This window comes from Lathyrus oleraceus, chromosome 1 (genome assembly GCF_024323335.1).
Source record: "Lathyrus oleraceus cultivar Zhongwan6 chromosome 1, CAAS_Psat_ZW6_1.0, whole genome shotgun sequence".
NCBI lineage: Eukaryota > Viridiplantae > Streptophyta > Magnoliopsida > Fabales > Fabaceae > Lathyrus > Lathyrus oleraceus.
In genome coordinates, this window is record NC_066579.1 from 172,446,865 (window position 1) to 172,462,419 (window position 15,555).

The window sequence follows — 15,555 nt, forward strand, 5'->3', positions numbered from 1 at the left end:
TTGTTGTAGTATGCTTTCGGAATAAACCCTACTTCAATTAGGTCTTGTAAGGGTTGTAACATGGCTTGGTTCATGGTTATTGAAACGAAGGATGTAAGGCTCAAATTTTGTTTTAACCCACCCATTCTTCACGATGATCTCCAATCCTACGCTCAGTTAATTCAACATAAACATTCGTCTTTTTTGAAGGTGTAAGGATTAAGATGGTGATTCGAGGTCTCTTGAAATGGCAGCCACCTTATTTCATTTTTTGGATGTCTGTGACCCTTTGGTTTTGGTATGGTGATCACTAAATCTTGTTTTATTTTGTTAAAGGTTTTCATTGCCTCTTTTGACTTTTGGTTTTATCCCTAACTTTTGCCTGAACCGCTTCTTGAAGCTTTGGTCCATCGGGATTACCCTAATTTTCGCCTAAGTCACCTTTGGGGGTATCGACTTAGAGGGCTCTTTCTTTGATTTTTTTGGAAAATTATGACTGCCAAGTCATTGGTCATTGAAGAACAACCGACATAACTTTAGGATTTTTCAAGGTTCCTTCTACACTTGAGGATGTGTGCGAAGAATGACATGTGGTTGATCCTCATACAAGATGTTTCATCTTGTAATTTGAATGCATAGTCAGATTAACTGAACACTACCCTTTCCCAGGTTAAGTGTAAGGGTTTTATAGATCCGAAAGAAATTCTTACTTCTAGGCTCGAAGTGGTTGACTAGGGATTGACTCCTTATCTCTCCAGTGTTTTGGGATTTGAAACAATGCATGTACATCATCAACAAGGTTTTATCCAAAAGCATACAGTCAACCATTATGGGTATTTTGTTTTCGTCATCCTCCCTTCAATCTTTGCTAAAATAACAATTTGATAAGTGGATGGGAGTAATATTTTTGTATTTTTTATATAAATGGAAAAGATGAGTGAATATGACAAGATCCGTTTAAAACATGCATAATGATTTCATTAATATTACCATTAAAGGAAAGCAACAATACTTGAAAGCAGATAAGTACTTTAAAATGCGACGAAAAAAAAACACATGAAATGCTAGAAATATCCAAATGGATTCTAGTGCCGAGGAAGCTTTCTCGTGTCTGGTTCACTGCTGGGCTAGCCTCCTTCGGAGTAGTGGTAGCTCTGCTGATCGAGACTAGCATGATAATCATCTTCAGATCCATTCTCGGAAATCTCTTCCATCGTTTAGACTGATGGACCCGCATAGCTAGGCGAAGAAGCATTGTTGATTTGCAAGTTTCGAGGCGCAAAGGTGAACATCTTGGAATCAAGCAGGGTTTGTACCTTACTCTTGAACACTTTGCAGTCTTCAATTGAATGCCCTTGTGCCCCAGCATGGAAGTCACATCTAGCATTGGCGTCAAAGCCTGGTGGATATGGAGGACTTACTGGTTTTAGCTCCTTTGGCACTATCAGTCCTCTCTCAATTAAATCCGGAAGTACTTGATTGTATGGCATTGGAAGCGGATCAATGTGTCTCTCTGGCTTTCTTGGCCTTGGTTGAGCATGTTGATGCTGTCGATATGGAAAATCATGTCGTTTGTATAGCTGCTGAGGTGGAACCTGTCGTTGATACTGAAGAGATCCTTGATTTGTAAGATACTGACCATGAGGAGAGAATGGTCTCTGATATGGAGCTTGTGGGATTTCCCGAACTGCATTAACTTCAGCCTCTTCTTCCTTTTGGTAACTAGGAATAGATTCACTCTCCATGCTCTGGCTATTTGAGGCACATTGGATTTTTCCACTTTTGAGGCCATTCTCGATGCGTTCTCCAATTGACATCAAGTGAGCGAAGTCTGATGCTGCACTGTTAATCATCCTTTCAAAGTAAGGGCTTTGTAAGGCATCCCTGAATAACTCCATCAATTCTTTGTCTAAGAGTGGTGGTTCAACGTGAGTCGCTAACTCTCTCCATCTTTGGGCATACCCTTTGAAGGGTTCGTTACTTTCCTTAGATAAAGCTCTTAGCTGCATGCGATCGGGAGCTATGTCCAAATTATATTTGTATTGCTTCAAGAAGGCGTTAGCTAGGTCCATCCATGATTGAATATGACTCCTTTCTAACTTCATGTACCAACTCAATGATGCCCCAGTCAAACTATCCTGAAAACAGTGAATCATTAGCTTATCATCGTGGGCATGAGAGGTCATTTTTCGGCAAAACATCACCAAATGGTGCTTTGGACAACTATCCCCTTTGTACTTCTCAAATTTTGGTACTTTGCATTTTAGGGGTATAACCAGGCCAGGTACCAAACACATGTCTAAAGCATTTAGTTCGAGAGTATCTTTTCCTTCAATGGCCTTGAGTCTTTTCTCTAGCACGCGGCATCTTTTAGCAATCTCCTCATCTTGTGGTTGTTCAGCATTAACCACTAGGCTTGTTCCATGGGAATCTGGCACGGAGAATGCAAAGCTGTGATACTCAACAGTATCCTGGTAAGAGGAATCTTGAACAATATGGCATTCCTGTACAACAGAGTTATCAACTGGGGTTCGCACAAGCTGAGGTTGGGTAGGATCATTTACTGGAGCCAGAATAACATTTTCAACAACTGCAGTCTGCTGAATGTTGTCTTCCCTCTTTGCTGAAGCTATCATAGCTTCCACAAGTTGGTCTAGTTGGTTTTTCATTGAGTCAACATCTCCTCTTAATGCAATATGACTTTGCTCCAACAGATCCATGGTTTTCCAATAGCTACTTCAGGTCTGATATGAGCGTCGAGAAATCAACTGCAAGTCATGGACAACGAATGGATGAGTTTTTGTGTGTATATTTTGTGCTGGAAAATGATATGCGATGCATGATGAATGCAGATGCAATGATATGTGTATGAATGTAGTGACATGTTCAGGATCATAGGTTCAAGGTGTTCTCAAATTAATCAGAATAACGGTAAACGACAGGTATCTCTGATTAATGTAACCCCATGGGTAAGCTCTACAGTTGGTAGGTTCCTAGAGTCACAAATATTTCTTGAGGACGTCACTGCCGTGACGAAGACTCGTCGAACAATAATATCCTTAAGAAGATCTCGTCTAGGTGAGGTCTTCGTATTATCCCAACAAGGAAGGCTCCATGGGGATTCTACTACACAACTCTCGAGTCCAAGGTACTAACAAGGTTCTCAGAGTCATAGATCGAGGTTGGAAATATTACTGTAAGATAGTAATATGTCCAAGGGATCTCATCTGATTAGGGCTTTCGTATTAACCCAACAAGTCTGAAACTTCATAGGTTAATACTACATAACCGCCAAATATAGTGGGTTAAAAGGTCCCTAGAATAATCGATCCATATTGAGAATACTATCGTCGTGACGAAGACTCGTTGGGCAATAATATCTCAAAAGAATCTCCTCTAGGCGAGGTCTTCGTATCTTCCCAACAAGGAAGACTCCTTGTGGGCGTCCACTACGCAACCACCAACTTAATCTTATGGTTTTTCTCAGACTCGGGTGGAAAGCCTAACTCACAAAGTACCACCAGTCAAGGAACCCCAATAATACATAGCCAATAAAACACCAGACAATAATTATGACAAAATAATAGTAACAAAATAAATAACAAACAAGGAAACAAGATTAACACACAATACAGAAATTGGACTAAATTAGGCCTCACTCTCTTTTGCATGGAGCTAGTCCCTAGCAGAGTCGCCATCTGTCACATTTCGAAAAATACGATTCCTCGCGATGGTCGTGGAAAAAATTAATGTTCGAACAGAGTCGCCATCGAACTTTATTTATCCCAATAAAGGGATAGGAAAATATCGATAAAACCTTTGGAAAACTAGAATAATGGTCGTCGCAACCATATTCGGGTTCAGGAGTTGATTACGTAAGTGGAAGGTATTAACACCCCTCACGTCCATTGTACTCAACGGGAACCTTTTAGTTCAATTTTGCGATTTGAGTGTTAACTTACGTTGTTTGTTTTCTCTAGTGATAAAAAATATTGAAAAGAGATGGGTGAAAACCTCGGAGTTGGAGAAAAGGGAGGTTTTTTATTAATGTGCTCGCGAAGATACAACAATCTTCTGCCTACGTATCTTTATGGTGTAATAAGGAAATCAGAGCATTCGTAGTTCGGGAAACTACAGTTGGTTGGTGTCTTTTAAGGAACGACTGTTTTAGATCGCATTCTAAGGGCTAGACGCTGGCTTGTCTACTCTCGGCGGAGGCTTAAGCACTAGTTTGTTGTGCGTGTTAGAAAGGATTAACAATGTTTTTTTTAAAAGAGTTTTGGTCACACGAGGGTGACAAATTGAATTAATATGTTAGACGTTTTGTTTGATTGGTTTTGATCGCATGGGGAGAGGATAGATAAATTCGATGTATTGGGATATTATTGTTGGATGACAAATACTCGGATAGTCGAGTAAGACAACTCGTATCCTAATAGACGAGGAGAGGAATCGAAGGCTCTAGACCATCTCCATTTTCATCCTTAATTGTAAAAGGAGTTTGATAATAGTTAAGGTATTTTAAATGGATGATGAATACTCGGATAGTCGAGTAAGACAACCCATATCCTAACAATCGGGAAAAGGAATAGAAGACTCTAGACCATTTTCTTTTTCATCTGAGTGTTTATGAAAATAGGTTTATGTAAGGTTGATGTATTTTAGAATAAACGACAAGTACTCGAATGGCTGAGTAAGACAACTCATATCCAAGCATTTGAGGAGAGGAAACGAAGACTCAAGACCATCTCCTTTTTCGTAAAATTTATTATGAAATGATTTGACTTATGGTATAAGTTGGTGGAAAAATGACAATTGTTTGACTGACCGAGTAAGAGAACTCGTATTCAAACAATTGAGGAGAGAAGTTGAAAATTCGAAGTCATCTCCTTTTTTCATTTCGTTATTAAGCAATAGTTTGATTTAATCGGGGTTTGGAAGTTTGTAGAGGAACGTTAATTATTTGACTAACCAAGTAAGAGAACTTGTATTCAAATAACCGAGGAGAAAAATTGAAGACTCAAAGTCATCTCCCTTTTCATTTCTTATTATAAAATGATTCGATTTGTTTGTGCTTAGGTGGATAGAAATGACGACTATTTGACTAACCGAGTAAATGAACTCGTATTCAAATAATCGAGGAGAGGAATTGAAAACTCAAAGCCATCCCCCTTTTCATTTCCAAATGAAATGGTGTTTGATTGTGATTGGGTATATTAATTTGATTTGAAAGAAAGTACTCGATATTGGATTGAGGTTTTAATTTTGTGTTTTGTGAATGAATCGGATCGTGGTGTATCAATCATCTACTCGATTAATTAATAACCGAATAGGTCTCATTGTAAGAAAGCCCAAGAGTAAGCTATGTGAGGTTGATGGCGATGCTAAAAGCTATCGACTTACAAAGGTATTTGAAAATGGGCTCGACATTAAATCGAGAATTATGTGGCATTAATGGTTTAAAATGGTTTTGAATTGATGAGATTGAAATGGATTTGAAATGGAATTGGAAGTGATTATGAATTGATGATGAAACTGGATCGGTCTTGATTTAGAACTGATGCGAAACTGGTGGTGAAATAAATCTATCAATATTTAATCAATAAAGTTAACTGATTAAAATTGGATTAAATCAATTAATTAAACTGATTAAAATTGATTATCAAAATTACTGAATAAATTCAACTAACTAAGTTAATTAAAATTAAGTAATCTAAATTAACTAACTAGTCAGAAATTAATTTTAATTATAAATTGAAAAAAATAGGTGACGATGGAAATCGGTGTGCTTAAACCAGTTTGTGCAAAATGACAACATGATTAATGTCATTCACAAAATCATAACGCGGTGAAATATTCTATTAATGTATCAAAAATTTGGCGACATATCGACATAAAATTGCCGAATTCGCTTTATTTAAACTCTGATTTAATGTTATGGAATTAGATAGTATTAACACAAAATTAGTTACGAAATTAATGGGGTGCCATACCCAATGGGCCTAATGTACAAGAGAAATAGCCCAATCAACTATATAAAAAAATGAAAAAAAGAGTAAATTCTAAACACCTATGATATTTCCAAAATCTAAGTTAATGATCAATCCAAATTAATTAATTATACTAATATTAATAATGAGAAAATATCTTATTTGACTTTTTCAAATCATGAAAGAACCAATGCCTATAGGACACATGGCAGACCAAAATGCAGAAAATACACCCTCTCTTTCTCTCTACTTCTTCGCTTCAAACGTAAACAGAGATGAAATAATCTATTTTCTCCCACTCTAAAATCACATAATGGAATACATAACTTATTCACAATCAAAAACAGAATCACGTTTGGACGTTTTAAAAGGGAAGAAATAATGGGAATATCGGGAAAATAATGGTAACGGTGCGGTGATGGCGGAGACATTTGGGATTTCACGACGGTGTGAAGAAGATGGAACATTTTCGTTGGAGTTGTGGAGAGTTTATGGTAGCTAAAGTTTCGGATCTGATCTGGTTGTTATTTATTTGTGTCAAATTTACTGTGGTTTCGGAGGATATGCGTGGGGGTGGAAGACGATGGAGGAGAGTGAGTGAGTAGTCATGAGTTTCGTACGGTGTAAGGGAGTACCAGTGGTGGTCGCCGGTGAAGGTGCTTGGAGGAAGTAGCGGTTGTATCAGTGGCGGAAGGGGAGCTCGATGGGGGTATTTGAGCGGCGGTAATGAGGATTTATGTTGGTGTGTGGGTGAGAGCGGCGACGAAAGGAGGGAACGTCGGTTGATTTGGAGGACACAGATCGATTATGGGAAGCTTGGTCGTGATGATTATGCGATGTCGGCGAAGGTTTGTGCTTCGTTTTCAGGCGGTAATGGAAGAAGACGGAAGAAGGTTGGGTTTTGTTGAGGGCGGATGTGTGAAAACGGTGGTTTTCGAAGCGGAGAGGAAAAAAGTTGTTGGTGTTGGTTTAAGGTGAGAGAAGAAGAAGCTGTCGTGGTGGATTTGGATTCATTGTGGGTATTCGGAAGTGAGGATGGTTGAGGAAGAAGAGGAACAATATTCTTCCTCTCTTTTTATTTTTTATTTCCTTTTTTGTCTTTTTTTGGTGAGAGAGAGAGTAGTATTTTTTTTTGAGTGGTCTGAGAGAGTGGGTAATGGAAATGTATCTGTGTTAGTCCTTTTTCTCTTTAATATTATTATTAAACTTCTATTTTGTGGTTGGATAATAGAAATGGTCATGGATTGCAAATGAGGATCGTTGATTAATCTTGATCTAACAATCAAGATTAATTCAAAGAAGCACACCAAGAAGCACACATTATTAAATAAATTAAAATGCCTATAATGCCCTTTTTATATGATTTAATCGTTTTAAAATAATTTAAATCAATTGAATCAAATAAAAATTCCAACTTCTAAAATGAGTATGATAAAAATAAAATAAGGACATAGAAAATTCTATTTATTTAATCCGAATATTTTGGCGAAAGAATAAAATTAAAACGACTAAAAATGAATAAAAGTCAGGCAAAAATTTGCTCAAAAAATTAAATCGGATACATTAAAATGATCAGTGCGAAATATACTTATTGAAAAAATACAGCGTTTCTTTTAATTTTGAAATAAATTTTCACCGGTTAATAGGCTCAGACAGATTAAAAAAGTCGTCGAAAAATATAACGAGCATATCCGATTAAACTACGTGAACCGTAGATTAGTAATACTGACGTCTGCAAGTTTGATTTCGAAACTTTTTATCCGCTGATTTTGTCCGTACCTAAGGAACGATTTAGCCAGTTATTTGTATATTCAATAATTTAATCCTACTAATATTTTAGCTATTATTAATGATAAAATGCATGTTATGCTGTATAACTGATGCAAGTTGAAATAAAATTAGAATTTATGAAATTTTTAAAATGCCCGGCCAAAATTGGGGTATGACATAGATCGTACATAAATTTTTTCAGTTTAAAAACATGTTCTGGACATTTTGAGTTTTCGAAACCGGGAGGCATATGAACATACACTTCTCCAGAGATATATCCATTCAGAAATGCACTCTTGACATCCATCTGATATAGTCTGATGGAATAATTTACAACAAAAGAAACAAGTAAGCGAATAGATTCTAACCTGGCGACTGGTGCAAAGGTTTAGTTGTAGTCAATACCTTCTTGTTGACTATAACCTGGTGCTATCAGTCGTGCTTTGTTTCTTACCACTTCACCCTTTTCATTTAGTTTGTTTCTGTACACCCATTTGGTTCCAATTACATGGGTTCCCTTGGATTTTGGTACAAGATCCCAAACACCGTTCTTAGCAAATTGATCAAGTTCTTCTTTCATTGCCAGAATCCATTCTTTGTCTTGAAGTGCTTCTTCACAAGATGTTGGCTTTATCAGAGATACTAGTCCCAGAAGCGTTTCTTCAGATTCCTTAAGTGTTGATCTTGTTCTAACAAGTTCATCTTTGTTTCCCATAATCAAATTTTCAAATACATTTTGTCTAGTTCTTGATCTTTTCTAGTTTTAAAGTGGCTTCAGGAGCTTCTGAAGTTCTCTTTTCTGCTTCTTCAGATTGTTTAGCCTTTTCCTCAGAGCCTGCAAGGGTTATCTCTAAATCTGCAAAATTATCACTTAGATTTGATTTTTCAGGGTCAAGTTTGTCATCAAATCTGACATGTATTGATTCTTCCACAATTAATGTTTCTGTATTGTGTACTCTGTAACCTTTAGAGCGTTCTGAGTATCCTAACATAATACATTTCTATGCTTTAGAATCAAACTTGTTCAGATAATATTTAGTGTTTAGGATAAAGCAAGAACATCCAAATGGATGAAAATAAGAGATGATGGGTTTTCTTCCCTCACACAGTCCATAAGGAGAATTTTCCATAATAGGTCTAACAAAGATTCTATTCTGAATATAACACGTTGTATTCACTACTTCATCCCAGAAGTGCTTGGCTACATTTGTTTCATTGATCATGGTTCTGGCCATTTCTTGAAGGGTCCCATTCTTCCTTTCTACAAATCCATTTTGTTGTGGAGTTCTAAGACAGGAAAAATCATGGGATATCCCATTAGAATCAAATAGTTCTTCAAAAAATTTGTTTTCAAATTCCCCACCATGATCACTTTTGACTCTAATGATTTTAGAGTTAAATTCATTTTTCACTTTTGAGCAGAAACTAGTAAACACAGAGTGTGACTCATTCTTGTGTTTGAGGAATCTTACCCATGTCCAACGACTATAATCATCAACAATGACCAGTCTATACTTCTTACCATTAACTGAGGCCGTTTTAACAGGTCCAAACAAGTTAATGTGAAGAAGTTCTAGAGGTTTAGAGGTAGAAACAACATTTTTGTTTTTGAAAGTCGTTTTAGAAAATTTTCCCTTCTGGCATGCTTCATAGAGAGTATCTGAAGAAAACTTCAGATTAGGTAGGCCTCTAACTAGCTCAAGTTTATTTAGCAGAGAAATCCTCCTCATGCTAATGTGGCCCAAGCGTCTATGTCATACCCATTGCTCTTAGTTTACAGACATTAAACATTTTACATTCTGATCTTTTAAATCTGAAAGTTTAATTTTGTAAATGTTGTTCTTCCTCTTACCAGTGAAAAGAATTGTGCCATTTTTCTGATTAATAGCCTCGCACGTTTTTTGATTGAAGATTATATCATAACTGTTATCATTGAATTGAATTATGGATAACGTGTTATGAATTAATCCTTCTATGTAAAGAACATCAGAAATAGAGGGAAGAGATCCATTACCAACCGTTCAGGATCCTCTGATTCTTCCTTTCTGATTTCCTCCAAATCCTACAAAGCCAGCATTTTTAAGTTCCAGGCTTTGGAACATATGCTTTCTTCCCATCATGTGTCGCGAGCATCCAGAGTCCAGGTACCATGATTGGTGTCTTAACTCTGCTGCATAGGATATCTCCAACGTATACTATTTTATCTTTTGGTACCCATAATCTTTTGGGTCCTTTATGATTAGTTCTCCCAGAGTTTCTGGAAACTTTGGGGTTTCTAGCATTGTTAAAACCTTGTGTTTGTGCGTGTGTGTAATGATATGAAAAAGGAGATTTTGGCTTATCCTCTGCAGAAGGTATTTGTTCATCTTCATCAGAGTCATATCCAATTCCTCTTTTCTTATTGTGACTAACACCATAAATCATAGAAGCCATTTTGCTTCTTTCAAGTCCATTTTTCAGAAATTTCTGAAATGCCTTTTCATATTTATATATGATGGTATCAGAAGTTGGTGGAGCCTTGGACAGGTTTTCTTCAAGTTTTAAACATTTTTAGTTGAAAACTCGTTTTCTTTTTCTAAAACAAAAATGTTTCCTTTTAGTTCAGAAACTTCTATCTCAAGCTTATCACACTCTTCAGCAGTTTCTTCATGGACCCTTTTTAGGACCTTGAATTTTTGTCAAAGCTTCTGATGGGAGTTAAGAGATTATGATAGGTAAGCTTCTAGGTCAGAGCGAAAGAGATAAGAAAATACCTCTTCGGGGTCAGATTCCTTTTCAGATGTACTTCCAGATGAGGTAGCCATGAATGCAAGATTTGGCCGTTCTAGTTCAGAGTCTGATCCTGAGACGTCAGATTCAGAGTCATCCCAGGTAGCCATGAGTCCCTTCTTAGTTTTGAAGGATTTATTCTTGAAACCTTCTTTTCTGGAACTGTCTTTCTTGAGCTTGGGACATTCGTTTATGCAGTGTCCTGGTTCTTTACATTCATAGCAGGTTACCTCTTTGCTTGGTCTGTTTCTAGAAGTAGATTCTGAGCGATCTCCCTTCTGTCTGGGTCTCCTGAAGTTATTATTTCTTTTTCTCCAAAGTTGTTGGGATCTTCTGGATAAAAGAGACAATTCTTCTTCATCAGAGTCGTCTTTCTCAGAATCATCATCTTCTTCTTCAGCTTGAAGAGCTTTATTTCTTTCTTGCTTGCATCTTTCAGGTCTGGACTTCAGAGCCACTGATTTGCTTTTACTTTGACGTTCGTCTTCCTCTAATTCTATATCATGACTCCTGAGGGAGTTGATGAGTTCTTTCAGGCTTATACTGTTCAGATCCTTTGATAGTTTTAAGGCAGTGACCATTGGTCTCCACTTCTTTGGAAGACTTCTGATCATCTTTTTGACATGATCTAAAGTTGTGTAGCATTTGTCCAGAACCTTGAGTCCCGCAATTAAAGTTTGAAATCTAGAAAACATTACCTCCACACCTTCATCGTCCTCCATTCTGAAGGCTTCATATTTTTGGGTTAAGGCCAGAGCCTTAGTCTCCTTGACTTGATTGTTTCCTTCGTGAGTCATCTTTAGGGAGTCAAGTATTTCTTTAGCTGTATCACTATTGGTGATTTTTTCATATTCATTGTAGGATATGGCGTTCAGTAGAATTATTCTGGCCTTATGATGATTTTTGAAGTCTCGCTTCTGATCATCGCTCATTTTGTTCCTAGCAATGACAACTCTATGAGCAGATACAAGTGGTTCATAACCAATTGTAACCATGTCCTATAAGTCAGCGTCATAGCCTAGGAAGAAGCTTTCGAGTCTATCCTTCCAATAATCAAATTTATCTCCATCAAAGACTTGAGGTTTGGCGTTGTAGTTGTCTCTTTCATTGGTGGTAGTCATGATATTTTTCTCGCGCTGGATCACTCTACACTGTTAAGTGTTTGATTAGAAAATCAATAACATAGCCAAAACTCTAATACCAATTGAAGGTAGAGAAAAACAAGAAAGAGGGGGGGGGGGTTGAATTGTTTTCACTATAAATAAAAACTTTTGCAAACACCACACACACGAAAGACAGAGGAAACAACACAAAAGTTTATCCTAGTTCGCTTGAAATTCAAAGCTACTCCAGTCCACCCGGCCAAGGTGATTTCACCTTCAATAAGGACTTAATCTAATAATCTAGAAAGATTACAACAAACGTCTAAGAGTATAATGATCTCTTAGCCCTCTAAAGTCTACAGACTACACAAGTCACTTTAGGAGATATTCAACACTATTTTAGAATTACAAGAAGGTGTTTAGTGCTTCTAGGTAAGCAGATTGAACACATTAAGAACAGTAAGAATTCACACTAAGAGCAACAACTCGTGTGAGAAAAATAGAACAAGAATTAGTGAAATATTGAATTTGATTTTGCAGTATTTGAAGGAGAAGAGCGATCCAAAACGCAGCGGAATTTAAAATGTCTCCTTTAGTGATCCTTACGAATGGGCATGATCAGTGATAGAATTGTTACCTCTTGTGGCGATTGTAACCTTTGATGCAAATCTACAGAGCGATCACGAACGTTGAACGATGACAACGCCTCTACTCAGTCCACATGAACGGATTCCTTCAATCTCAGTGCTAGCTGCTACAAATGAAGGCTTTGAGTGTGAGAGAGAGAAAGACAGAGAAACGAAATTGCAACTGCACAAATGCTTCTACACAAGGGTTATATTTATAGAACCACTTGGGTGGGTTGCAAGCTAAAAAGCTGATGACACGAAATAATATCACACTTTTTGGACTTGATTTAATTAAATTGTATTATTATTTGTTTCGATTTATTTCATTTTATTCGATATTACTCGGTATTTTCTTTCTATTTGTCTCAGGAAGCTTATTTGATAAAGAAGTGAAAAAGGAAGAAAAGGAGGTGAAAAAGGAATGAAAAGAAGCAAAAAGCAAAAGCCAAAGCACAGGCGCTGCGCCTGTGACGAGCGTCACACAGCCTGTGACGAGCGTCACGCTCTGCCCACTTGTGTTACGAGCGTAACACATGGTGTGACGGACGTCACACCATTCTCCTATATTTTTGGCTTCAGAGGCGCAACAAAGACGTTGAGGCCTATTGTTACGCTTGACCGTTTGCAACGTGAAGACTATGTACACGGAAAACCCTTGGAAGCAGTTACAAAAGTACTAATATAAATAGCAGCTTTTGGAAAAACCCGCGGGTCCTCGCTTCTTCGGCCGTTTCTCTTTTCCACGCTTTTTCTCTTCCAGCAGTGCAAGCATATTTTACAGCAATATTTTTACAGTCTTTATTTTTTTTCCCTTTGCAATTTCTATTTTCTTTTCCAGCAGTTAATTAATTTTTCGCACAATAGTTTCTACACCAGAAACTATTGTGTACCTTTCACTAGATCTAACCTTACGTTAGACCCTAGATTTTTATTCCTTCACTTTTATTTTTCTGTCTGATTGAAGAATTCAAGAACAAATCCAACCGGTCTGTGGTGGATGTTCAAGATTGCTATTTAATTACTCAGGTTCTTTAATTATTGTTTTAATTTATATATGCTCTGCTTTACTGTTTATTTATATTATTTGCCTAAGATGAATTTGTTTATGCATGATAATTATTTAGATCTGTTTAGCATGTCTGGCTAATTTATTTAGGTATCGGTATGTAGAGTAATCGGAATGAAGGAATCACAACTAAGTTGGTTTAATTAAGTTTAAAATAAAATCACTCTTTTTACGGTTTCAACTTACAGGTTTAATAACAAGGTTTTTGTACGAAAGTAAAAGACATAAAGTAGTTAAAATCAATAGAACGAGAGTTTGAGTTTTTAACTGGACAGTGTAAATTGGACATTAATTCTAGATCAGGGCGAAAGCAATTTTTAGAGTTAATTAAATTCTAATCTTTTTCAAAAAGTATTTTTAAAGGTTGAATGTGAGGACGAGAGTTAAGCATTTGAATTTGATTGTATAACCTAAGTCAACAGAGCGAGAGTTTGAGACAAGGGTGTTTAAACGATTAGTGTTTTCTTAAAAAGAGTTTCTACGGATTCTATTGTTTTCAAAAAGTGGTTTTTGACTTAACTAATAAGTGACAGCTACGTTAATATAAAATCATAGTTTATTCAACAGAGCGAGAGTTTGAGATAAGACTTTTAATCAATAGTGTCAACTGAAAAGATTTATTTTAAAACCAAGAAACCAACGAAGAATTGATTCCCTAATTACGACGAACTACATACCGATATCCGTTTAATTGATATTTAATTTAGATCCTATTTTTAGTTTTAACTTTTCCCCAAACAATCAAAGTATTACCCGCCTTAGCTTTACGAAGTAACCTTAGAAAACGGTAGATCGATTCATAAGTCCCTGTGGGATCGATATCTTTTAAAACTACGCGATAGAACTGTGCACTTGCAGTTTGTACCCCAATTTCGACTCATAATGTCGCTATCAAGTTTTTGGCGCCGTTGCCGGGGACTTTTATTAAGTCGATATCGTAACTCTTCTGTTACGCTGTAGAGACTAAGGCTTTTCTTTTTCTTTTCTTTCTTTCGTTGATTTGTATGCCACACACTCGCTCACAAGGCGAGCCGTACTACTTACGAATCAACGATATCGAACTATATCTCTGAGTCTTACGACGAATTCGGGAATATCGTGCTGCAAACAATCTCCCTAGCGAAATTCCTGATTTCAAAAATCTTTTCCCTTCGATACCCGAGATGGCAGAACCAGCTCGTGCTCTTCGAGATTACGCCGCTCCATCGCAAGATGAGCCGCATTCGAGTATTGCTCCACCCGCAATCGAAGCAAACAACTTCGAACTTAAACCTTCACTGTTGCAGGCAGTACAACAAAACCAATTCTCTGGAAATCCTACCGAGGATCCAAACCTTCATTTATCCGTATTTGTTCAATACGCTGATACTGTTAAAGCTAATGGTGCCACTTCAGAGGCAATTCGACTTCGTCTTTTTCCTTTCTCGTTAAGAGATAGCGCTAGAAGATGGCTCCAGTCTCTTCCTTCCAACTCAGTCACCACATGGAACGAGTTGAAGAAAGTCTTTCTTGCCCGATATTTTCCGCCAAGCAAAACAACTATGTTGAGAGCCCAGATAAATGGATTTAAACAGAAAGATAACGAGTCTCTTTTCAAAGCATGGGAAAGATACAAAGACATGATGAGACTTTGTCCACACCATGGTCTAGAGGACTGGTTAGTAATTCATACCTTCTATAATGGTCTCTTGTACAACACGAGGTTAACAATAGACGCTGCCGCAGGTGGTGCACTAATGAACAAACCTTATGCTGATGCTTACCAACTTATCGAAAGCATGGCCCAAAACCACTATCAGTGGGGAAGCGAACGAACAATGGTGGAAAAACCTCAAACGAAAACTGGCATGTACGAGATAAGTAACCTTGATCATGTTAATGCAAAAGTGGATGCTCTGGTCCAGAAAATTGAAAGTTTAAATGTATCACCTCCAGCCACCGTGGTTGCCATAACTCAGAATTGCGAAGTCTGTGGAATCCAAGGTCACACTCCTGCAGATTGTCAACTCCTAACAGGAATCCAAGCGGAGCAAGTAAACTATGCTCAAGGAAGCCCCTACTCGCATACCTATAACTCAAACTGGAAGAATCATCCAAATTTTTCATATAAGAGTAATAACGCTTTATACGCACCTGGACAATCTCTAAATCAAGCCCCAGCTATACCTCCGGGATATCAAAAGCCGATCCCATCTACACCCAACAATAACACCCCTAGGAAATCCAACTTGGAAATCATGATGGAAAAC

At 37.3% G+C, this 15,555-nt stretch overlaps 1 non-coding gene across 1 annotated transcript; it reads right to left on the reverse strand.

The window, feature by feature from the left end:
• Positions 1-14,847: 14,847 nt before the first annotated feature.
• Positions 14,848-14,954, reverse strand: LOC127116537 (small nucleolar RNA R71). The gene has a single exon (XR_007801365.1). It is a non-coding gene; the product is annotated as a small nucleolar RNA R71 (small nucleolar RNA).
• Positions 14,955-15,555: the final 601 nt, after the last annotated feature.